The sequence below is a fragment of the Tursiops truncatus genome, chromosome 10 (assembly GCF_011762595.2).
Source record: "Tursiops truncatus isolate mTurTru1 chromosome 10, mTurTru1.mat.Y, whole genome shotgun sequence".
In the NCBI taxonomy this organism is placed as follows: domain Eukaryota; kingdom Metazoa; phylum Chordata; class Mammalia; order Artiodactyla; family Delphinidae; genus Tursiops; species Tursiops truncatus.
Genome location: NC_047043.1, coordinates 24,604,348 through 24,628,347, shown reverse-complemented (window position 1 = coordinate 24,628,347; position 24,000 = coordinate 24,604,348). Strand labels below are relative to the sequence as shown.

Here is a 24,000-nt window from a genome sequence, read left to right as displayed (position 1 = left end):
TGGAGCCTCACTTCCCGTGTCTCTAAAGGCGGGATACTTGTGCTACTCCAGCTGGTCTGGGTGGCGACGGCCCAGCTGTTAGCATTGTTTAAAGCTCCCCAGATGTTTCTGACGTGCAGCTGGGGCTGAGAAGCGCCCCCACACGGTTCTGGAGCAGGTGCGGAGGCCAGGTGAGGGGCGGCCAGACCCCAGGTCTTTTCTGGGAGGCCCCTGGGGACATCTCATCAGTAGCGTTACTGGTTCTCCTCTAAACAAAAAGATGTGAAGGGTGCACTGTGGGTGTGGAGGAAACGCACTGGACTGTGGCAGAAGCAGCAGAGAAATGGTTGGATGATGCCGTCCAGCCCCTCCACCAAACGCTGTACATGCTCAAGGCACAATCTCTCCTTCAGTTTCATTCAGGAAACACACTCGTCTTTTAAGCTGGTGGGCTGAAGTGGACCTCTGTGGGGTTCTGGCTGAACAGTACCCCTTTGCCCCTTCCCAACATACCAGGACTTCCAGAGGAGACAACTCTCCCCAGCTGTGTGTTGTGAGGGTGTCACTGTAGTGACCACGGCCCTCCCAGGAGGATACAGGGAGTAGACCCTCTCCCCAGTCCATCAGACCCCCTCTCCTGGGCTCTGAATCTTGAGCGGGGATGGAGGAAGAGCTGGTTAGCCCTGAGTGCCTTCCAGAGTTTTCTGCTGGGGTTCCCACAGCCTTGCCCTGGAGCACAGACCCCATCACCTGTATGAACCCCAGACGGCCTCCTGAAGTTGGCCAGAGTCCATTCCTAAGAGACATCAGAATCCCGTGCGTAGAGCACATTCGAACCCCTGGGGGAGCTTCTAGAATCTCGACGCCTGGGCTGCCCCAGCCAATCAACCCTGCCCCTCAGGGGCATCAGGGAGTCGTCAAGCTCCCCAGCAGCCCACACGTAGCCCAGCCTGGGAGCCCCACCTTCACCAGCCTCGCAAAGCAGGCCTCTCTGGCCAGTCACTGTCTGTGTCCTCCAGAGAATTCATTTCATTTAATCAACTTATGTTTTAGGTCAATTTTTATTTTAACTTCAAGAGAAACATACTTTTTAAAAAGTGAAACAATTCAGAAATACGTAAAGTTAAAAACCAAATATTCACTCTACGGTCTTGGTTTTCCTCTCTCCACATGTATGGGGTCAGTTCTCTGAGAGCTTTTCCCATGCATTTCTACACTCGGAATTTATTTCATTTTACTCTGACATTAAAACTTGGATTGTGTTTATGCCACTTGACAAGAGCTACAACTTTCTTTTCTAATTTTTTTTAATTGAAGTATAGTTGATTTACAATGTTGTATTAGTTTCTGGTGTATAGCAAAGTGATTCAGCGATGTACATATACACATATATAAACATATACATACACATATATACTTTTTCAAATTCTTTTCCATTATAGTTTATTACAGGATATTGAATATAGTTACCTGTGCTCTACAGTAGGACCTTGTTGTTTATCTATTTTATACAAAGTAGTTTGTATCAGCTAATCCCAAACTCCTAATATATCCCCTTTGGTAACCATAAATTTGTTTTCTACGTCTGTGAGTCTGTTTCTGTTTTGTAAATAAGTTCACTTGTATATTGTAGATTCCACACATAAGCAATACTATATGGTATTAGTCTTTCTCCTTCTGACTTATTTAGTATAAGAGCTACAACTTATTAAATCTATTTAAATCACTTTCTTAGCTCTGTTAATCTAATGGTTGTTACAGGAACATAAAGACCAAGGCACAAAAATATTCAGAGTACATGAAAGTATTCAGAGTATAGTGACACAGAAAACATGTAGGTCAACCTTTCGCTTACTGATGTCAACGTAGAGATAAGTGGTTATATAATAAAAACTTCCTATACATACTAGTGCTTTTCATTACTGTTTCCCACAGGGCTACCCCTAATGTTTAACACCGAAAAGCTTGGCCAAATAAAACGGGCTCACTGTGAAAGTGTATACAGATGTGTGGACTCTTTTTTTTTTTTGCATCCTTTCTTTTTATTGAAAAAGATTTTAGAAGATGGCAGTTAACAAAGGGCACAAAAAAAAATTACAGGGATATACTAGTGGAAAACATAGACAAGATAAAACTAAGAATGCCACTGGCTTCTTTAATTGGTTAAAAGCACAAAATGCAACAGGCAGAAAGTCTGTTTTAAACAAATTAAAAAGCTGTGTTTCTAGACCTAGAAAACAAACTTATGGTTACCAAAGGGGAAAGCCAGGGAGAGGGGTATAAATTAGGAGTTTGGGATTAGCAGATACACACTACTATATATAAAACAGATCAACAACAAGGACCTACTGTACAGCACAGGGAACGTACTCAATATCTTGTAATAACCTATAATGGAAAAGAATCTGAAAAAGAATATATATAGAGATATATATGTATGTATAACTGAATCACTTTGCTGTACACCTGAAACACAACATTGTAAATCAACTACACTTCAATTTATAAAAAAGCTGTGGGCTTCCCTGGTGGCACAGTGGTTGAGAATCCGCCTGCCAATGCAGGGGACATGGGTTCAAGCCCTAGTCCGGGAAGATCTCACATGCCGCAGAGCAACTAAGCCCGTGCGCCACAACTACTGAGCCTGCACTCTAGAGCCCTCGAGCCACAGCTACTGAAGCCCGCGCACCTAGAGCCCGTGCTCGGCAACAAGAGAAGCCACCGCACCACACCGCGCACCACAACGAAGCCCCCGCTCGCCACAACTAGAGAAAAGCCCGTGCGCAGCAACAAAGACCACAGCGCAGCTGTGTTGTCTCAATTAGCCCCAAGTCAGATATATAACACCCACAAAAATGGTATGTGAAGTAATGCTGTCCTACACAAGAAGTTGTACCCTGAATTAAGGGGAACAGCTATTGACACAGGAGTTAACACAACAGAGCATCAGCCTGTAACTGCTGGAAGAATCATCCCCCTTTTTTTTAATGAGGACAGCCGTTTGGCATATGGGCTGGACAGATGCCCTTGGCCTGGCCCTGCATACCCAGTCAATTCTTGTTACTCCCAGTCGTTCTGTTCTGGAAGTTACCGTGATCCCAGCGACAAAGGACCCCTGCTCCTAGGGGTTAGGCTCCTAAAGGCCTCTGGTCCATTTCCATCAACCAATCAACATGTAACCTTGGTTTACGTGTGTTCCTGTTGAAAGACGCTGTATGGAACGCAGGCTGCTGAAGTGTGAACAATGAACCTGTGGCTCGCACCTGAAGGAAGCCCTTCTAACACGCTTATGTTCTCCGCCAGGCCCCTCCCGGCCTCCCCATGCTCAGGACCCCGAGGCGGCGGCCCAGCGCCACGCGTGAGGGCCATTTTATAAGCAGCCAAGTCATTGACAAAAGACACAAAGATGCAAGAACGTGGCACTAAACAGACGGCAAAAAGCCACTTGCTCACAGGAGGAGCTGGACCAGGAAGGCAGAGTGTCGCCGGGTTCCCCTTCATCCAGGGACATCTCGTTGGGTGAGCCACACATCTCACCGCCCTGTGCACGTCCACAGATACCGCAAAACCCGGAGATCAGGTTCTGAGGTCACATATACATGTCAGCGAGCAGCCCCAGTGCACACCCAAGAGGCGCGGGAGAGTGAGGGTCAGCTGCCCTGCGGCAAACCCAAAGGCCAACGAGGGCCGAGGTTTTTTCTTTTTTAACCTTTATTGAGGTGCAATTTACACACCATAAAATTCACCCTTGGTAAGTAGACAGCTTTATGGGGTTTGTCTTTCCTCATTTTTAAACTCTCCCTTCACTGGAATGTAAGTTCTAAGAAAGTGGGGATCTCACTCATCTTGATTAACTTCAACCCACTGCCTGCAACAGTGCCCAGAAACGGCCCATGCTCGGCAAGCACTTGATAAATGCAGACATGATTAAGCAGGGGAGCCAGTATTGCACTGTCACCTGACCCTCAGCTTGTCCTCTGCCCTCATTCATTCCCCTGTGCATGTCCCCTCTCTCTCCGTGGGGTCTGTCCCAGTGCTGGGCACGTCGTAGGTCTCTCATAAATGCCTATTTGATGAGCGAATACTGCAAGCAGCTATAATATTTAATAACCGCAGACGAATGCTTAACAAATGCTCTCTGAACATGATTCTAAGAGAATAGGACCTGGGACTCTGATTAAAGCAAAAAGTTTGAGATTCCAGCATTTTTCCATCCCTACGCCCCTCATCGTAGCGGGTGAAACCATTCCAAACCGTGCAACCTTCTTTCAGGCAGCTGTGCTCACTCCCAGGTTACACGTCTCGTTAAGATAATGTCCATTTCCCTGTTTTATCGATGAAGAGGCTAAACCTGGGGCACAGAGAGGTCCCCTCCCCAGCAGGACCTCACAACTTTACAAACAGAAAAGACAACATTCAATTTGATTTTTTAAAACTGTGTTCCAAAAACAAATTTCGGAGACACACAATACGGCACATAAAATAGAACGGTGACCTAAAACAGAAGCAGGAGAGGACAACCAAAAATATATATTGAAGGCAAAGGAGCCGGAATGAGGCTGATCCACAAAACCTCATTCCAGAAAGTCCAACTTGTTGGCTAAAGGTCCCCAGAAATTTGGCCCTAAGCTTTCTCAAAGCCATCAGGAGGCAGCCCGGATCAGCTCCTGGATTCACCTCGCCCATTAATAAGAAAATAAGAAAGACTGCCCTAAAAAAGCAACTCTACCTTTCCAGCACAAACACCATTCTCTGTGCTTTAAAAGGTCCTCTGGCACCCCGAAACTTCACTCCCAACTCTTCCCAACCTCAGACCAGGGACGAAACGGCCAACAAGCCCCCCTCTGCCAGCGCTGGCTGGGTTTGTGTAACACAGAGGGCTGAGAAACAGGAGCCCATTAAAAATGTCATTCCAATTATTTCCCATACCTCTAAGGCTATTGATGGAAACATTATTGAGTTTAATAGCATTTTAAATGCCTGGATCAGTGGGTGAAAGGTTAAAAGTGGAAACATGCTAATACACTAATGCAAAGGAGAACACTAAATTATGCAGCAGGGCCACCACACACGCATGCATGCACGCACACATACATGCACGCACGCACACACACACGCACGCGCGCACACACACACACACAGAGGAAGCCTCACTGAACTTTTAACTCAAACAGGGCATCAAGCACAAAGGCAGTGACACCGAGCATGCTGTGTAGCCATAACAAAACCAAAACCGTTCCACATGCCATGTTCTATTAGGGGCACATGAATCTGAGCTCTCAGTTGCAGCTAGACCAAGGATGCCAGAAGAGCACAGTGGACTTGGACTCCAGTCCCAGTTCTGCTGGGGCAGCAGCTGGGAGACCTCAGGCAAGGCATTTTACCTCTCTGGACCCCAGTCTTCTCATCCATGAACAACAAAAATAATGGCCGTGAATGTTATCAAGGGTTTACTCAGTGCCACACACGTTTCTAAGTGCTTTACAGAAATTACTTCTGAGGCGGTTCTCACAACCACCCTAGAGGCAGACACTCGTAACATTCCCATTTTACAGATAAGCACAGAAAGGAGCAGGTGGTCAGAATGGATGTCCTTAAAGGTCCTCTCCACCTTCAGCTCCAAAAGGCTATCATTTCCTGGTTCCACTCCCTGTCAATGCCAAAAACACAGCCTCACGCTGACAGCCTGCTGAGAGGTCTTCCCACAAGTTTAAAATATATTCCTGCTTCTGCAGGCTGTGAAGATGAGGCCCAGGTGTCATCTGTATACAACAGCGAGAAAACAAGGCCTCTCAAGTCAACCTGCCAGCCCGCAAGCCCAGATACCGGGCACACCTGGGCTTCCCAATACCCCAATCTGCCCTTTTACACTGCAAGCTGATATCTGGGCACCAAAGATAAGAAAGGAAAGATGTCATGAAGGCAGTCTCATGGTTTTCCTGGTAAGCAGTATTTGACCTTTGGTTTGGTTTATTGTTTATTTCTTGGCCACATTCACGCACTGGTCCTTGCAAGGGGCTGCGCTGCAAGACGAGCCACCAAGGACAGGAGCGGGGAGGAGGACCCCTGTTCAAGGCAGCCCTTCTCCACACTGCTCGGCGCCACGAACAACGCCTCTCTCACCCCAGGGCTGAAACACAGTCCAAGTGGCTGACCCGGAACCCCTCTGACTGAGAGATGCTCATGCTCTGGTCCTCAGGGTCACAAGTAGAGCCAAGTGACCTGTCCCCCTCTCCCGGCCCAGCCTGCTCTCAGGAAGCCAAACGACCCCCACTCAGAATTTCCCAAAATTGATTTTGCATCTTTCTGCCCAGGCGGTGGATAGAAAAATTTCAGTCAGACAGGAGAACATTTAAAAGTCATGCCTCTCAGGTTTCCCTGGTGGCGCAGTGGTTGGGAGTCCGCCTGCTGATGCAGGGGACGCGGGTTCGTGCCCCGGTCTGGGAGGATCCCACGTGCCGCAGAGCAGCTGGGCCCGTGAGCCATGGTCGCTGGGCCTGCGCGTCCGGAGCCTGTGCTCCGCAACGGGAGAGGCCACAACAGTGAGAGGCCCGCGTACCGCAAAAAAAAAAAAAAAAAAAGTCATGCCTCTCACAGGTATAGAGAACAAACTAGTGATTACGAGCAGGGAGAAGGAAGGGGGGAAGGGCAACACAGGAGTAGGGGATTAAGAGGTACAAACTATTATGTATAAAATAAGCTACAAGGATATATTGTACCACATGGGGAATACAGCCAATATTTTATAATAACTATAAATGGAGTATAACCTTTAAAAATTGTGAATCACTATACTGTACACCTGTAACATAATATTGTACACCAACTATACTTCAATTTTAAAAAACTGCAAAAAAAGAAAAAAAGATTAAAAAAATAAATAAAAGTCATGCCCGATTGACGAGGAAGGGTTTTTTTGGCTTGTTTTTTCTTTTTTCTTTTTAATAAAAGAGTCTTTTAGCCCTTCTCTCCTGAAGTATTGGCTTTATGAGTTGGGCTGGTCACCTGCACACACCTTTTTAGGGCCAGTACTTGAGGTATGAGGTTTGCAGCCCCACTGTCACTCAATAAAAGGCAGATACAGCTGAGACAAAGATGCTTTGCATGCTTGCTTTCTGAAATTTTCCGTCTGGATGACCAGGGGCTGGCGGGGAGGGCCGAGTGCCTGCAGCCAGGGGCAGGATGCTGACAGGACCTTCTGGGTGGCTTTTAGCAACGTTTGGAGATTCAGTTTTCTCACTTGAAAAACTGCCTTAATGTAAGAACTAGGCAAAGCTACCCAAACACACAAAACAGATTCTCTACAAGCCTGCGTTCACCAGGCTGAGAAGACTCCCTATTAACGGTCACGACTGCAGTTTTGTATCGGATTAAAAAACGACACTGTATATTTATGAGAAAAACCTGTATCATCGGAGCAGCTGCAATGCAAGGATAGTGCTTGCTTTAGGACATTCATTGGTTCCAAGGTCTAAACTTTATTTTGGGATCAAGAGGAATTTAGAAAGGGTCACTTATAGAGTTTTAAAAATCTCTGAAGTTGAGATTTTTTTTGGCCTCGCCATGGGATCTTAGTTCCCCACCAGGGATCGAACCTGGGCCCTCAGCAGTGAAAGCACCGAGTCCTATTGAACTTGACCTACTATGTGCCTTACCGATAGCCTTAGATAAAATACCTACATTCCATGTAATAAATATACTTCTTCTCTGGAGGCCTTAAGATATATACACTCTCATCTGCTCCCTCAAAAAAGAGCCCTGGGTCAATATTTCAAATACTCTTACTTGATTATATATTTCACCCCCAACCCCAGGAGCTTTCCGCTTGTTTGGGTGGGTCAGCATATACTCATAAACCATTCCTCACAGAAGCTAAAACCTAAAGAAAAATAAAGAAGCGCTTGGTCATTAGAATTTTTAAAATAACAACAAAATAAGGAAGTGTTCACACAAAGTAACTTTTTAGAATGTCAGTGTTCTTAAAATGTGCTTCTCTTGCACCACATAACAGAGTTCAGATTCTTTGTGGCTATTCCTAAAACACCCACATGGGTCAGGACAAAATATCTTTACCTTTTGGGCAAAAGCCACCTGTTCAGATGCAATATGATCTTTAAAATAAATTTAAAATCAACAAAGAAAAAAGAGAGTTTTGGAGTGTAGAATTTTAGGCTCCGAGTGATTTTTGGAGGGCTCCAATTAAGTAACATTTTAGATTTCATTGCAGAAAAGGAACCACGGCACCAATACATCACAGGTTGTCTGAGTTTCAGTTTCTAAAGAAGCTTTAACTCCATCAGCACAAAAAGCGGGGGGGGGGGGGGGGGGGGGGGGGGGGGGGGGGGCGGTGGCAATTCTAACCAGCACAGGTGTGTCTGCAACGGCCAGGCACTCATCACTGGCAACTGTCAAGGGAGGCTGCCCGGCATGGGGGAAGCGAAAGGATTATCCAGGAGCTCTGAAGAGCCAGGTAGCTGGACCAGGCGGGGCCCAGGTGGATTTGCCTTCATTTGCTTATTTACAACTTAGGAGGAAAAGAGCAGGCAGACAGTGACCAACGGCCACCGTGTTTAATTATTCTCCACCGTCTGGAAAGTTTCCTACTCAGAACATCAGCACGTCCATCCCCAAGTTCTAACGGAAGAGCCAGGCGTGGGGAGCGGCGCTTGCTAGAAAAACGAACTTGAGACAGCAAAGAAGCGTCTCCAGGGGCCACCAACCAGGCCCGTCAGCGGGGCAGAGGCTGATTCCCACGAGAACCCTCAGATTCCTCTCTGGCTTGTGTCGGGCACAGGAAGGGAGGGCCCTGACCCAGGCTGTCCACCTCTGCCCACGCTCAAACTGAGCAAACTACGGCAAATAAGCGAGTTTCTACAATACGCCATTCCTCTGGCGTTGAGGATGTGTGATCTCTGCCGTCCCGTATCTGCACACCCCTACCCCACCGAGGGGTGAGGGATTAGGTGACGGGCCCCAGCAACCGCCTCTGTGGTGCCACCTCACACCAGCCTTACCTTCCACCCTCGCAGGAAACTGAGGCCAGGCTGGGAGCTCTGCTCTGCGCATCCTAATTCTGAACTGCCTCTTTCCCACTCTCGCGGGACGTGCCTTATAACCCCGCCCTGAGCGGGCATCCAGACTATTCTGCGTGAGTCTACAAAGACCCCCTGCAGGAGAGCACCTGAGAGAACTTAACGGATGATGATTCGATTCAGGTGAATTCAATCAAGGCCATCAAGGTGAATAAGAAACACCCAGCACTCAAACAGCCCTGTTTGTCAGCCAATAATATTCACAAGGGGATGCCCCAAATCGTCTTCAAAGTGGAGAAGGAAAATAACAACATAAAAGGCAAGAGTTCCCAGAAAAATGTGCTACAGATAAACAGAAAATACAAATCGAACCCCAAAGGCACTGCTTGAGGTAAACACTACCCACACTTTGCCGCAAGAGTCCCTCCACACCCCTCAACTGAATGAATAAAGCCCAGGCAAACGCTGATATCTAGGTTACATGCTGTATTCTAAGATACTTTCTCTCTCTCACACTCACACACATACGCACACTCAGATAAAGCTATATATGTTAGTACAAAATCTCATTTTACTAACTGAAAGTGGTATTTTAAATGACAGCTAAAAATGCGTGGTGTTTCTTCTCTGCCCCGGAGGCCAGCCTCCATCACAGCCTCTCAGCACCCCAGGAGGCTGCCTGTGACCTCACACAGGCGAAGGCAGCCCAGGAAGAAAGCCACACCGCAGAGGGAGAGGCTGGACCGAGTCTGAACTCACAGTGGGTCCTCAGAGGTTGACGGGAGGCTGCAGGCACCCTCATCCGACGCTCGGTGTGCAACGCCCCGCCCGCACCTGCTGGTGAAGCCAGGCCTTGGAGCAAGAGTCAGGGGCCAGGTGTGCCCCACTCTATTCCAGGGGAACACAAGAAGGAACAGGAACCGCCAGGGCCACCAGTGACCTTAAGCTTTGGCCGAGAAGCACAGATGATCTCCTTGCAAGACAACCACACAGCAAGAGGCAGGAGGGGAGGACGCAGCACACAGGCACACGCAAGGGGGCGGGGGACTCCTCCCTGCCGAGGCCTGGGAGGGGGGACAGCTCTTCAGCCACTGCTCTGCACCCACACCCTATGGTAGGAACCAAGGCCACGGCCTGCAGAGGGGAACCACCCTGGGTACTGTTTCGCCGCCTCCCTGACTGAGAAAGACCACAGATCTGCCTTCCTAGAATACCACAGGCCCCGCTCCAGAGTCCTCCATGACTCCCTGGTGCCTACAAAGGAATCAGGACCCCTGCCTGGATCCCAGGACTCCACAGCTACCCCACCTCAGCTTTCTAAGCTTTGCCCCTTCAACTCCCAGACACAGGAATGCCCCCGCCCCAAACGCCAACCCAGGCAGGAAAGGCACTACCCAAATTTGGAGCCCAGCCAGACAAATCAGTATGGAAAAGCTCATTTGGAACACAACATGGTCATTATTAGAGGGTACCTTACAGCAGCTTGGGAGACCAGAGGGGGGTCCCACCTGCCGTGGAGCACTTCAGCCAGGAGGTTCTGCCCAATCTGTATCCTAAAGGGATGGACAGGCTGAAAGAAGGCAGGAAGGGGCTGCGTGCAGGCAGGCAGAGAAGCAGAAGAAACAGGACTCCCGGGAGATGGTCTGTGTGAGGAAGGTGATGAGGCGGGAAGGCTGGCAAGAACCAGGTCCTGTGAAGGGCCCTTTATGGCAAGTATAAAAACTGGGCTTTATCCGACTTGCAGGGGGCTTTAAGCAAGGCATAGCACGATGAGGTCTCCACTGCAGAGAGCTCGTGCCGCTCCGGGCGCAGAGGACAGGCTGGGGAAGCGTGGGAGCAGGAAGCCAGTAGGAAGGAAGGATAACACAGGCCTGCATGAAGGTGACGGCCACACACACAGGCGGCGTGGGGTCGTTCTCCGAGGGCTCGACGGCACAGTAAGTTCAGGCGGGGAGTAGCCAGGAGCAGTGCTCTCGTCTTGCTCAGGAAACGGTCGTAGAAACCTATAGCGTCAGTGAGACGTGCTTGGCGTTAGGATGGCTATTCCGAACCTTGCGCGTGGTGGGATCATCAACTGAGAGGGAAAACAGCTGTGGTCCAGGGCTGGGAGGGGGAGGGGAGGGAGGGAGTGGGCCGAGGAGGACCAGTCACAGAGGCAGGAGGAAGCAGAAGGGGCCCAGCAGCCAGGGCAGGAGAGCGGCGGAAGGAGTCCGGGCTCCGGGAGGACCAGTCAGCCTGGCGCTGAGATGCCTGCTGCAGGCGGCAGGGGTCTTAATTTTTTTTTTTTCCTGATGGATCCAGAGCAGCTGGAACAGCGAAAGCCCAATAAATATTTGTGGAATGAAAGAGTACATGAAGAGTCTATCCGATCTGGGGATGGGAAGGTCATCAGGGACCTTGCTGAGTAAATGTTGCAGAGAAGGAGGGGGCAGAAGCTGGTGCACGGGGTGAGTGTGAAGGGGAGAGAGAAGGGGAAATGAGCCTGCACCGCCTGTTCCAGCGGTCGGGAGGTCAGGGAGGGATGCAAGAACTCGAACCTCCGTGTGGTGAGGAGAGAGACCGCTGGAGGAAAAGGGACTGGATATGCAGGAAACGGGAGAGCTGCAAGGAATACATCTACTCAAGGGGGCTCTCTTCAGGGAATGAGCTCCAGGACCACAGGAGAGGGATGGCTGAGGGGAACACCGGCCCTGGGCAGCTCCCCCCTCAGGCCCCGCCCCCTCTGAAGTTCTGACACTTGTCTAGATCCAGAGCAGAGGCTCCACCAGCACGCCTTGAAGTGATGTAATTCAGAGGGGGAAACAGGAAGTCAAAGGGCTGTGGAGCACGTGGTGGGAGAGGCAAAACCAAAACTAACACCTCCTCCCCGTCCGGCGCTACAGGGCTGGGCACCATCTCTGTCTCGTCAATCGCTTCCTCTGCCCCTCTCCGAGGCCATCGCTTCACCTTCAGTCATGGCCCGAGAGGGAGAGGCAGGGCCACCTGGATGGACTCACAGGACGATGGCTGTTCCGCGGGTTCCGGGGGGATCGTGAGGGTGCTGGCCACAGGAGGCCTCCGGCTTCCCATCCCTCCGTCAGCCTTCACCATCTCTAGCCGGGCAAACGGGGTTCGGAATCAGAGCCCTCAGACACGCAGATAAGCATCTGGCCGCGGGCCAGGGTCCTCGTTCTGAGGCCTGCAGTGCCTGTCACTACTGCCACGGAGGGGACTCCTGGGGCCTTCTCCTGGATCTGCCAGTGGTCCCACCGGGGTTTCTAACGGATGTGTCCAGGAAAGCATTAGAAGTGCGCGTGTACGCGCGCACACGTGTGCACGCAAAGCAGGCTGGTAAGACTTTCACACCCCAGAAACGTACCTTTGGTTAGAACTGAAGAATTAAAAATTAAAGAATTTTAAAAACTTTTAAAAATGTAAAAGCAACCCGTCAATCACAGAATATTTACTGCATGCATGCCCTGGGCAAGGCACAATGCCACTGGAGATGAAAAACATTCTAAGACCCACTTCCTTCCCTCAAAGGCTCAGAGACCAAAATCAGAAGCGAAGCTGTCCATCTAGCGCAACTCCTCAATTTCAGAGGTGACAAAACTGACCGCCCTTTATTGAACATTTACTGCAAGTTGGACCAGGTTGAGGCATTTTATGTGATTACCTCAACAAGTCTGTAAGGAACAACATTGAATGTGTGAGATCTCATTAAAGGTTGGGCCCTGTGCTAAACACCAAACAGCTGCACCTCATTTCACCTCCAGCTCTAAGAGAAACTACTACTGCTGCCATCACCGCCACTACTACCACTGCTATTTACCGTGCTCCTACTACGTGCCAGGAATCACTGTGAACACTTAACAGAAACTCTCTCATTTAATCCTCCCAGAAGCCCTATTATACAGAACAATCAAAGCTCAAAAAGCTTAGGAAGCTTGCCCAAAGGCACACAGCTAATACGCCCCAGAAGTGGGACTGGAACCCAAGGTTCACCGGACTGCGACCTGTGGACTCCTAACCACGTGCACCCCTGAACAGTGGGCCTGAGAACTAATGATGGAGACTTTGCCGAGTGAAGAATTATTTGTAAGACAACAAGAAAAGATGTCATGAATCGGGACATGAATAGACAAAGGACAAGTCGGGGCTCTTTCACTTTCCCAAGGCAGAGACCATGGCTTCATTCATCTCTGCACCCCTAGGGTCCTTGGCACAAAGGAGGGTCTCAGTAAATATCAGTAAGTGCTCTGGGTATGGAGATCTATGGATCTCCTCAGGAAAGACTTCTGGGACGGGGTGAGCTGAGCCAGGAAGATGTACAAGACTGTGGTAGAGGGGAGGGGGGAGGGTGAGAAGAATCACGATTGTGCTGGGAAAGTGCGGGAGGCCTCCACATAGAACCAGCTGGCTTAGTGCGTCATGGCGGCTTTGGGGGGCCATCTACTGCATGGGCCAACTTCAGAACAGCTGAGATCCCCTTGTGTTTCAAACAAGCTAGTCTAAACCGGGAAGCGGAAAGGAAATCTGGCCCTCAGACCCCTTGGAGCTTGCATGCATCCATTCATTCTAAAAGCTACCGGGCTCCAAAGTCAACTTTTTGCCTACTGAGTTCATCAATGGGATGCTGTCCATTCCAGCATCGTGGGCATTTCAACATCTTGCTTCCCCAAATAGCCAAGCCCAGATGAAAAAACAACTGCTTCCTTCAATTAGGGAGGCAACACTGTCACATAAAAACTCAAACTCCATTTCCAGCCACAACACTCTACAGGCTGTCCCGCATTTCATAATTTACCAATTAAATTTTATCAGTTACCTGAGGGTCTAGTGAGTCTGAGCTCCTCCACTTGAAACTGTCAGGGAAGTAATTTCCCAATGGATACAGATATTCCAAGACTAGTGGTAATCGGACACATGATCAGAATCCTATTAGAATCCCTGGAACCTCCTCTTGGTCCCAGAGGGCCCGAGCACAGAGCACTCACTGGCCGAGAAGGAAATGGGTTTAAGGGGGTACTTGAGTATTGTCTGAACTGGGGCAAAAGAGGGATGCGGAAGCATTTGACGCGCTGCCACTTTTCAGAAGCCAGGACAATTCTGGTCTCACCAGAGATCAGGGTAATAAGTAGCTTAAAGTAAACACGTTACATGGTTTGGCTTATTGCAATTAGGAAACATCTGCCCCAAAGGGCTGTTGTCAGCGTTTGCAGTACTTCAGGAGCACCGGTCTCGCTTCGCCCCAACCCACCCCGTTTCTGACTGCCCGTGGGCATAAAGGAGGCAGGACTCAAACAGGAGATGGAAGAGAATCGGCAACTGCTACTGGGCTGCATGAGTCTCCATCCTGGCCCGGGGCCCAGAGCAGAGGGCGGATGACCTTTATGGAGTGCAGCAATGGGCTTCCTGGACCCCTGGCTTCGCTTGAATCCACAGGAGGTGAGAGGGCACCAGGAGGGGGGTCACTGCCTGGCTCCCTCCCCACTGGGCGATGTGGCAGTGGCTAGATCCAGTACCAAAGGTCCAGCCCCCCTCCTGCAGCCACAGCTCCCATGGCCATGACCTCTCCCTCTCCCTCTCCTTTACATCTCAACAAGTTCTGCATCCACTCCATCCCCGGTCTCTTCAGGTTTAGGGCTATCTTCCACGACTGCAAGCCCTGGAGGTTTACCATCCCTAATCTGTCTTGCTTCATCCCGTCCCCACCCTTGTTAAGAATGCCTTCAATAACCTTCAATCACCCCATCTGTTTCCTGTGGGACCCTGATGGAAGCCGATTGGCTCCTCAAATAAAAGGCTTAATACTAACACCACATGATAATCATTAACCTCATCAATACAACCTCTGGCAACAGGGCACTTCCAATCAGCAAAATGCTCTCCCATCCACACATGCTGGGAATATTACCCGGGAAACTAGGGGGAGGCAGGCACAGTCACTCTCTGAGTTCCCAATGACCGACGATGCTGACAACCAAGAGAAACCGCTTTCTTTGTGCAGGAAGCCTTGGGACTGGCTTCTCACAAACTCCCATCAAGACAAGCCCCCGCTGTGGACCAGCGACCACCCGCCTGCATGTTCGGGGCCTTTACTGAGGACACCACTGCCCTCAGGCTGCAGGAAGGAATCCCAGGCCACAGATATTCGACCACAGAGCTTCTAGCCCTGATTTTGGAAAGTCACACCCACTCTGGGGTCTGACTTTACACTGACAAATAAGGTCTCAATAATCCAATCTGCTCCAGACAGGAAGTAAAAGGCTCTCGGCTTGCATGTGCTCCAAGCGCTGCACGAAAGTGGGTGGAAGGGGTGAGCCGGGGAATCCCCAGCCCAGCACCTCCTCAGACACAGGGGATTCTTTTCCCTTTTACTTTGTGGGGATACAGTGTGCCTTGAAGGAGGGTGGGGGAGAGGGGAGGGGGAGAGAGGGAGGAGGGAAAGTCTGCAAACAAACTGGCCCTCAGCTCTGGGACGTCCTTCTACCTTTTCCTCCAGCTGAGCACCCTGGGGGCAAGTTGTCTGCCAAGCTTCCCCGTGTAAACACTCTGGCACCAGCTGGGGTTTGGAATCTGCTGAGTCTCTGCCAGCTGGCGACCTGGAGATGGGCCGGATTAAAGGAATGCGTAATGAGCGAGGTGGTGGGAGACAGGGGCTGTATTTACCCAGAGGGGGTCTGCAGGGGTCACTGGCCAAAGGGGGCTCTGGAAGCGGAAAAATCCGAAGGGAAGAGGAAAGGGGTTCCAAGGTGCCCAAGCGCCGTGCCCCACCCAAACGGTCCAAGACTGTTATGCTCATTTATTTTTTTCCTTCTACAAACTGGCTTCTTTGTCCCCATCTCGGTGCCCCTGGCACCCACCACATCTCCCAAGCCGGTTACACACGGCCCTTTGGAAGTTCCACAGCTGGTTGCTCCAGAAGGTTCAGCGCGATCAGCCAGCTCGACACTCGATCCTCTGCAATCCCCACGTGGGAACGTTAACGCGGAAACCCAAGCCACGTGCTGACAAGCAGGCCCCGGGCCACACTGGGCCCCAGCCCGAGGCCAGGCAGGCAGGGCACAGAGAGTCCGCAGTCCCAGCGGCCAGCTCATCTCCAGCCTTAAAGACAGAGGTTTCAGCCGCCCCCATGCGAAGTCCAGAAGACAAGGATTTGGAGGAGACGGGCCACTGGACGAGACCACAAGCCCACCAGAACCTCACTCCCTTCTGCTGCCCAGGGGGAGCGTGCGGGGGACAAGAAGTGACCCAAGTCCAAAGTCCTGGTGGGTACCGGTGGCCACACCTGCAAGGAAGCCACCCGCAGCCCTCCTGAAGCACCTGCAAACATGTCACCACAACGCAATACACACCACCAAGAAGAGGAAGCAGGTGGCCCTGCAGAACAGAAGGAAAACAGCACAGGGCGGGGGGCTGTTCCTAGGAGCTCAGCCACAAACCAGATGTGAGCCTCAGGCTACTACCCCGCTCACAAGGCCTTGGGGGGGGCTCCTTTTTTTTTTTTTTTTGCAGTACACAGGCCTCTCACTGTTGTGGCCTCTCCCATTGCGGAGCACAGGCTCCGGACGCGCAGGCTCAGCGGCTATGGCTCACAGGCCCAGCCGCTCCGCGGCATGTGGGATCTTCCCGGACCGAGACACGAACCCGTGTCCCCTGCATCGGCAGGCAGACTCTCAACCACTGCGCCACCAGGGAAGCCCCATCTCCTCTTTTAAAGGGTGTTCTCTGAAGTCCCTTTGCTCCCTCGGATTCCTTCACACACAGATGCTTCCAGGACAGAGATTCACCCCCACCCCCCCACAAGGTACAGGGTTCAAGGCTTGGCCCTTCTCCCTTAGAAATCCTGCCCCAGTGACCACCTCTATTCCAGTGACACTCAAATCTACTTTTCCTACTCAGATCTTCTGCTGGGGGACATTCCTGCATCTTTACCTAAACATCACACCAACTCCATTCGGCATGCCAAAAATCAAGCTATGCATCTTTATTCCAAAAGCTGGTACCCAAGAGACATCCCTATATCTGCCCATGTCCCAGGCTGCAGGCAAGGAGTCCCACCGTCCCTTACAGCCACCTGCTGGCTTTTTCCTTTATTATGTTATTAAATCCATTATTTCCAGTCACACCCTCATCTCTCACCAGCCTACAGAAGAGGCTTCTAACTGGATTCTCTCCCTTAGGACTCAACCTTCCTCCCTCTCCTCCCACCATCCTAGATAGAACAGCCACGCTATATATAATATGAACAATATAAACCCCCTTCCAAGCTCCCTTCTGCTTTCAAGATAATGTCTAACCCTTCAATCTGACAATCCTGAACCTCCTTCCCTTTCCACCCTTGATTATCACAACTCCCCAAACTCAGCACAACAGCCCCAGATGTCCTAAAAAATATTCTAGAATATTACTCCATGAAATACTCTCCAAGGTCAACAAATATGTTTGGTGCAGGTATACAAGACTCCCTACTGCTTACTACTACATTAAAGGCTCTGACAAGTCCTGCGGTAAATAAATCTGTTTAGCCTCACATTTCCCAAAACTACCCGGCCCCAGGAACTTTTGTAGCATTTCCTCTATTTAACTGCTCTCTTCGGTTCTCTGAACGCCTTCTCTTGCCCAGAACGCCAGCCCTCTGTTCTGCCTTCCATTTGTGTCTCTGCCTCGACTTCCCTTTGAGGGCCAGCTCTGGCCTCACCTCCTCTGGAAGCCTTCTGCCCACCCTGCCGTCCGTGCTGCTTCCTTCCGTCACCCCGGAAGCCCGCACTGCCAGGCCTAGTGAAGAGCCTGGGCTCTGAATTCAGAGAGACTGTGTTAAATCCCAGCTCTGCCCTCAGCAACTCAGATGGAGCTGTTCGGCTTGCTCTGTGTAGGCAGAGATAACAGGATCTATTAAAGAGAACTGTTACGGGGATTAGTGCAATTAGAAGGTCAGATCTATCACAAGGCGGGGCACACCACACATTCACTAAGTAACAATTAGCCATTTTTCTTCTAATTTGTTATCAATGCTTTGTCATTTATCATTTTCTGTGCGTCTTTTCCATGGGAAACCACTGAAAGCCCCAAGGCTTCTCCCACCACCCCCTCTACATAATCAGGTTTAACAAATAATGTGTTGATAAGGCCACCACCACCAACAGCTCCCCTTCCACCAGGTAGCAGGTGAGTGCACCCCTGGGCAGGGAAGAGGACTCAGCAGCCCCGGGCTATGAGCACTGAGGAGAGGCTGTCCAAAGAATCTTCAAGGCAGTCAAGTCCCATAACTTCCCAGAACCCCTCCCCCGAGGCGTTACCATCCTGCCCTGCCCCCCACCACCTGTCCACCTTCTGCAACCCTGGAAGGGTGGGGAGGCGCTCAGGAAACCAAAGCGAGTGGGTCTCACCCAAAAAGCGGACCAGGCGGCCCCTTTCCACAGGCCCACGCTGGGCAACAATGGGCTGCCGTGCGGGTTAGGGTTTAAACTTGAACTTTTCAACTGCTGTTTTTAAAAGCTTAAATTTTCACCACAGGCCTTTTCATTCATGTGACTTGTTCAGTTAATAACTGGAACTGAGAAGTTTCATTTCCACTTCTGGTCAATCCCGACTTGTGTTTTTCTTAATGCGTTTGTAGATGCTTCTCTGAACGGTTTAAAATACCCCCATTTCACCCTCTGAGCCACTCTTCAAAAGGCTTCTGAAAAGCAGATGTTTATTTATAGCAGGTGGGAATGACATCTCTAAGATCCAGGCACGAGCGTATCTTTACAGCATCCCCTGGCTACTCTGCGGACACCCTCCTCCAGCTTCCCCCCCCCCACACACACCCCAATTCCACCTCCAGCCTCTCTCCCATTTCTCCATTCGCCTTTCCTGCTCTCCAAGCAACAGGCTCTGCACCAATCCAAACTTTCCTTCTTTCCATCTACAAAATGATAACAGCCTTAATGTGCCTTTTCTGATTAGCAAAACGATATATATTTCGTTGAAAATATATACATGTATGATAGATACGAGCGTGGGAAAAAAATTAAAATTACTTGAAATTCTACCACACGTAGAAAACAAAACCACTGACTATATTTTGATCATTATCCTTACAGCTGTCTTTTTATAAAAATAAAACAAATCCAAACTTTTAGAGAGGACCACACTGACATGACATTCTATAACCTGCTTAAAAAAAAAGCAAAAAAAAAAAAAACCCACACACCCATACGTTATGGAAATCCTTCTGTGACACTGCATATAGATTTATGTCACCATTTTCAACTGATCTAACCAATCCCTTGCTGGTAGGCATTTAGGAACAAGCTCATCTTTTAAAAATGCTAATGTCTCAAAATATTTGGATATACCATTGAGTGGGGGAAAGGTCAGAATTTGGTCTGTGCATTTTTATTACAATCATGAAAAACCATAGTGTCCAGGCATAATTAAACCAACTGTGCTAAGTGGGAGAGCGCGAAGAAATGTTTATAAAAGTGGTATTCAAACAGCAAAGAAAGTCGTTCAACAAAAATAGCTCGTAAAACGCAAACGCCTCATTATCTTAAAAAATGCTATGATAGGTCACGCCTTAGTATAAAATATTTCAAGCAGCTGATCTCCACTTCATTGGACCTCACAGTTTTCTTCCCAAGGGGAAAAGGAGACCGTGGTCTGAAGCCGTATGATCTTTGAGAAGAAGGGGAAGAGGTGAGGGGTAATTCTGAGGCTTGAGCACTTGAGGGAGCCCACTGAACCACGGGCTGGGGGCTCAGAGCCCACCCAGGAGAAACCCTCAGCAAATGGACTCCACGTCCACATTTCTTAGCAGTCCTGGTGGCCCTGGAAGCAGCGTTTGAGCGCACATGGCGTGTCTGGTGTGGCATGGATGCACCAGGACTATATATAACTGTAACATGAAAATGAGAGGCACAGAAAAGTAGCTGCCTAATGACGGCTGCGATGGTCATGGAATTAATTAATATTCACGAACAACAATCATCGATGGAGTCCTTACTTGATATCAAGCTCTGTAAAAAAAAACACTATGTACAGGCACTATTAGCTCACTTGATCCTTCCAAAAACTCAATGAGGTAGGCACAATTACTTTCATTCCCATTTTACTGACCAAAAAAATGGGGTACAGTTGAGTAACTTAAATTATCTAGCGAAGTGTGGGAGCTGGTAAAGGACCAGTCAATGTGAACGCAAAGCCTGCACCCCCAACCTGTACACACTTCATGGTATTTACAAGCCCGGCACGATCTAGCAACGTGACATTGGGAATCGGGGTGCCCACCCAGACGTCGAGGGCAGCCAAGCCTCACACCTGCAGTCTGTTTTCCAGGGGGAGGAGAGCCTGGGAGCGAACCATCGTAATAAACCTATACAAGAAATCCACCACTGCCTTTCACTTCCAGGAGGTCACCATGGAAATGCACAAACCCAAATGCGCCCTAGAGCCAGTCCTCTCCGATCTATTTAGTTTAGTTTACACGTGCCCCTCGTCTGGGACTTCGGCCACGTCACCATGGTCATTTTTTAGCAGTAAAGTGGAGCGAAGGCACTCATGACTAATCACAGAGGTCATTCCTGGAGGCAGCAGAGCTTGCAAGCTGAAACACAGTCTATTTAACTTAAACGTGCCGGGTGGAAGGGCTAGGATACGGTATTTGGGCAAACCGTTGACTGGGGGTTTGGTAGAGCTCTGGCTTGGGCGGCAGCGCCCTTCTCCCACCCGCCCCATCCAGGCCGCGTGGCTCTAGGGCTTGGCTCTCACACAGGCACAATCCCCGACTCTTCCCCGGGCTCTAGGGAGCAGAGGTAGTACCACCACTCCAGGGAGTGATGGGGTGAGAACCAACCAGCACGGAGCCAATAGGAAGCCAGGAGGGAGGGAGCCCTGCAGCACGAGGTGGAAACGTGGCCCCATCCCCAGGCACAGAGCCCCGCAAGGATTCAACCTGTACAGAGCCCCTCATGACTATGGCCACACTGAACGGTAACCACTGGTTTTCTTACCCCTTCCCTGCCTGAGCCCAAGCACGGAGCCTGTCTCAACCATCTCCAGGTCCCAGGCACCTTCAATTAGCAGGCGCTCAATAAATATTTAGGGAATAAATTTCAAAGAGTTCTGGTGGTGGTTGTACAACAATGTGAATGTCCTTAACACTACCGAACTGTACACTTGAAAATTGGTAATATAGGAGTAGGGGGAAAAAGGTTATTATGGGGTTATATGAAATCATGAGTGTGAAACTTCTGAATATTGTAAAGCACTACAGAATTTAAAGAATTTTTCATTCAATTAAATATAATTAAAACCTTTTAAAATGGTAAGACACTTTTATGTTATATATATTTTACCACAATTTAAAGAAAACGATAATAGCACGTATTACAGAAAAAAAACAGTGGTGGCACTCAGATACTTCTAATACTCATTGTATGAAATCTGGCATTGTGTGGGTTGAATAATTGGAGTTTAAGAAGTATGGGGTGGGTTTAATTAGGTAACTGTTATCAATGGTGAATCATGATTCATTGAAACAAAATGTCACAAACAGATGTCAAATACGACACTCAGTAGGTCCTTCCTGGTGTCCTAAGGCATTAGCGAGGAGGCCCCAAATCCACCCAAGAATTTGGACTCTTCCTCACAGCCTGCCAACCGCAGACCTTAGAGGTGGCACTCTCACCTGTGACGGGAGAGAGAAAGCTGTCCACAAACCTCCCTCACTCCCATCTCCCTATAGGATGGAAGGGTGGCGTTCCACAGAGCAGATCTGTGGATGTTACTAAATCCTACTGGAAAGAGATGGCCGATAGGTCTGAGAGGTTCTGCTTCTTTAATAAGTATATGTGGTGTATGAATCTCCAAGGAAGGGGGCCTGGAAGGAAGAGTTTCACGTACCTCTGTGACCCAGAACCTTACAGCCTCCTGTTACCACCCCTGGGGATTTCAACAGCCTGGAACTCATAACAGGAAACATCAGTGTCACAGACGTGACGGATTATTCGGAATATCGGTAAGCGCAGACCTGGCTCCCCGGTTTACTACCTGTGTGATGGCCGGCAGTTATTTGAATTCTCTCAGCCTCAGTCTTTTTCCCTTTAGAATGGAGTAAGGACTCGGGCTCTGAAATCAGACAAGTGGGCTGTGAATTCTGTCTCTGGCCTCTTGACCAATGGAAGCTTGGTCAGGTTCCCTGGTCTTTCTAGACCTCAGTTCTCTCACTGTACTATGGGAGCAGTCACGGTACCCACCCCAGGGGTGACAGTGAGGGTGGGATGACAGGATACAGGGAAAGCGCTCGCTGCAGTGCTCGGCACAAGGTCAGCACTCAACACACTTCATTCTTTGACCCTAAACACTGTAAAGTGCTATATGAATGTCAGCATCCTATAAGGCCCAAGCCAAGTCCCACTCTTCTCTTATGAAGCTTCCCTTGCGGGAATCTAAAAGCGTTCTCACCTCCAGGCTTACGCGGTGTAGAAGACCACTATATTCACCACAAATGTATCTGGCGTTTAGGCATACACTGATGTCTAGTATTATATCCTACATTGGTATCTAGTGATTCAGATAGAAGAAATCTTATGTCAAGTTCCTTTTTTTCCAAAACATAATGGGGGGGGTTAAATGAATTTAAAAGCTACAAACGGGGCTTCCCTGGTGGCGCAGTGGTTAAGAATCTGCCTGCCAATGCAGGGGATACAGGTTTGAGCCCTGGTCCAGGAAGATCCCACATGCCGCAGAGCAACTAAGCCCGTGCGCCACAGCTACTGAGCCCATGCTCTAAAGCCCGTGAGCCACAACTACTGAGCCTGCGCTCAAGAGCCTGCGAGCCACAACTACTGAAGCCCGCGGGCCTAGAGCCCGTGCTCCACAACAAGAGAAGCTACCACAACGAGAAGCCCACGCACCGCAATGAAGAGTAGCCCCTGCTCGCCGCAACTTGAGAAAGCCCGCGCGCAGCAACAAAGACCCAATGCATTAAAAAATAAAATAAATAAAAATAAAATAAATTTTAAATAAAAATAAGTAAAAGCTACTTTTTTACCTACTGTAAAAAAAAATTTTTAAGGGAAAGATATAACATTGAAAGCTAAAGTCTTCCATAAACTACCTCCTGGAGACAATCAATGTTGACAGTCTGCTGTGATCTTTCCAGATTTTGCATATATAAACATAATTTCTTTATTAAAATGGACTCATGCTCTGTATACTAATCTATTTTTTTCCTCAGATATCAGTCCATGTCAATACATAAAGATTGACCTTATTCTCTCTTAAACAGCTATAGAGTATTCCAGCATACGGCTATACTATAATTTACTTAACTGGTTCAATATAAACGGATACTTAGGTTGTTTCAAATGAATGACGACTTTGGGGCAAGATCTGTGCCCTCTATTTCCGCATCTTCATAGAGGTGGCACTGTGCACATGGTGAGAATTCAGTAAATCCTACTGTGTAAACTCCAAAAGTATTTGCCTCTGGGTCGCAGATGGTCACTGGGATGCAGTCCACCTAATATAAATTTCAAAAGCCAGCGCTGCTGTGTGAAGCCTGGATAGTAGTGGGCAATATTTGCAGTGCTGGCCCTGAGATTTAACTCTCAGACCAAAAAGACAAATAGTTCAATACAGTTTCCATGCCGGCTGCTTTCCCATATTAAAATTATTTGATGACCCAGCAATTCCACTCCTAGGTATATACCCAAGAAGACTGAAAATATTATGTCCACACAAAAACTTGTACACAAATGTCCATGGCAGCATTATTCATGTGATGTGATGCAAACAGCCCAAATGTCCACCAACTGACGAAGGGATAAAGGAAATGCAGCATTTGCACACAGTGGAATATTACTCAGCCGTCAAAAAGAATGAGCTCTGATACACACTACTACATGGATGAACCTTGAAAACGTTAGGCTAAGTGGAAGAAGGCAGTCACGGGCTACATGTTGTATGATTCCACTTACATGAAACGTCCAGAACAGGCAAATCCAAAGAGAAAGAAAGT

At 49.1% G+C, this 24,000-nt stretch overlaps 1 protein-coding gene across 12 annotated transcripts in view; it reads right to left on the bottom strand.

Annotated features, from left to right (window-relative positions):
* The window catches only part of TRAM2 (translocation associated membrane protein 2), a 156,255-nt gene that overhangs the window by 37,118 nt on the left and 95,137 nt on the right, over nucleotides 1-24,000 (bottom strand). The window lies entirely within an intron of this gene.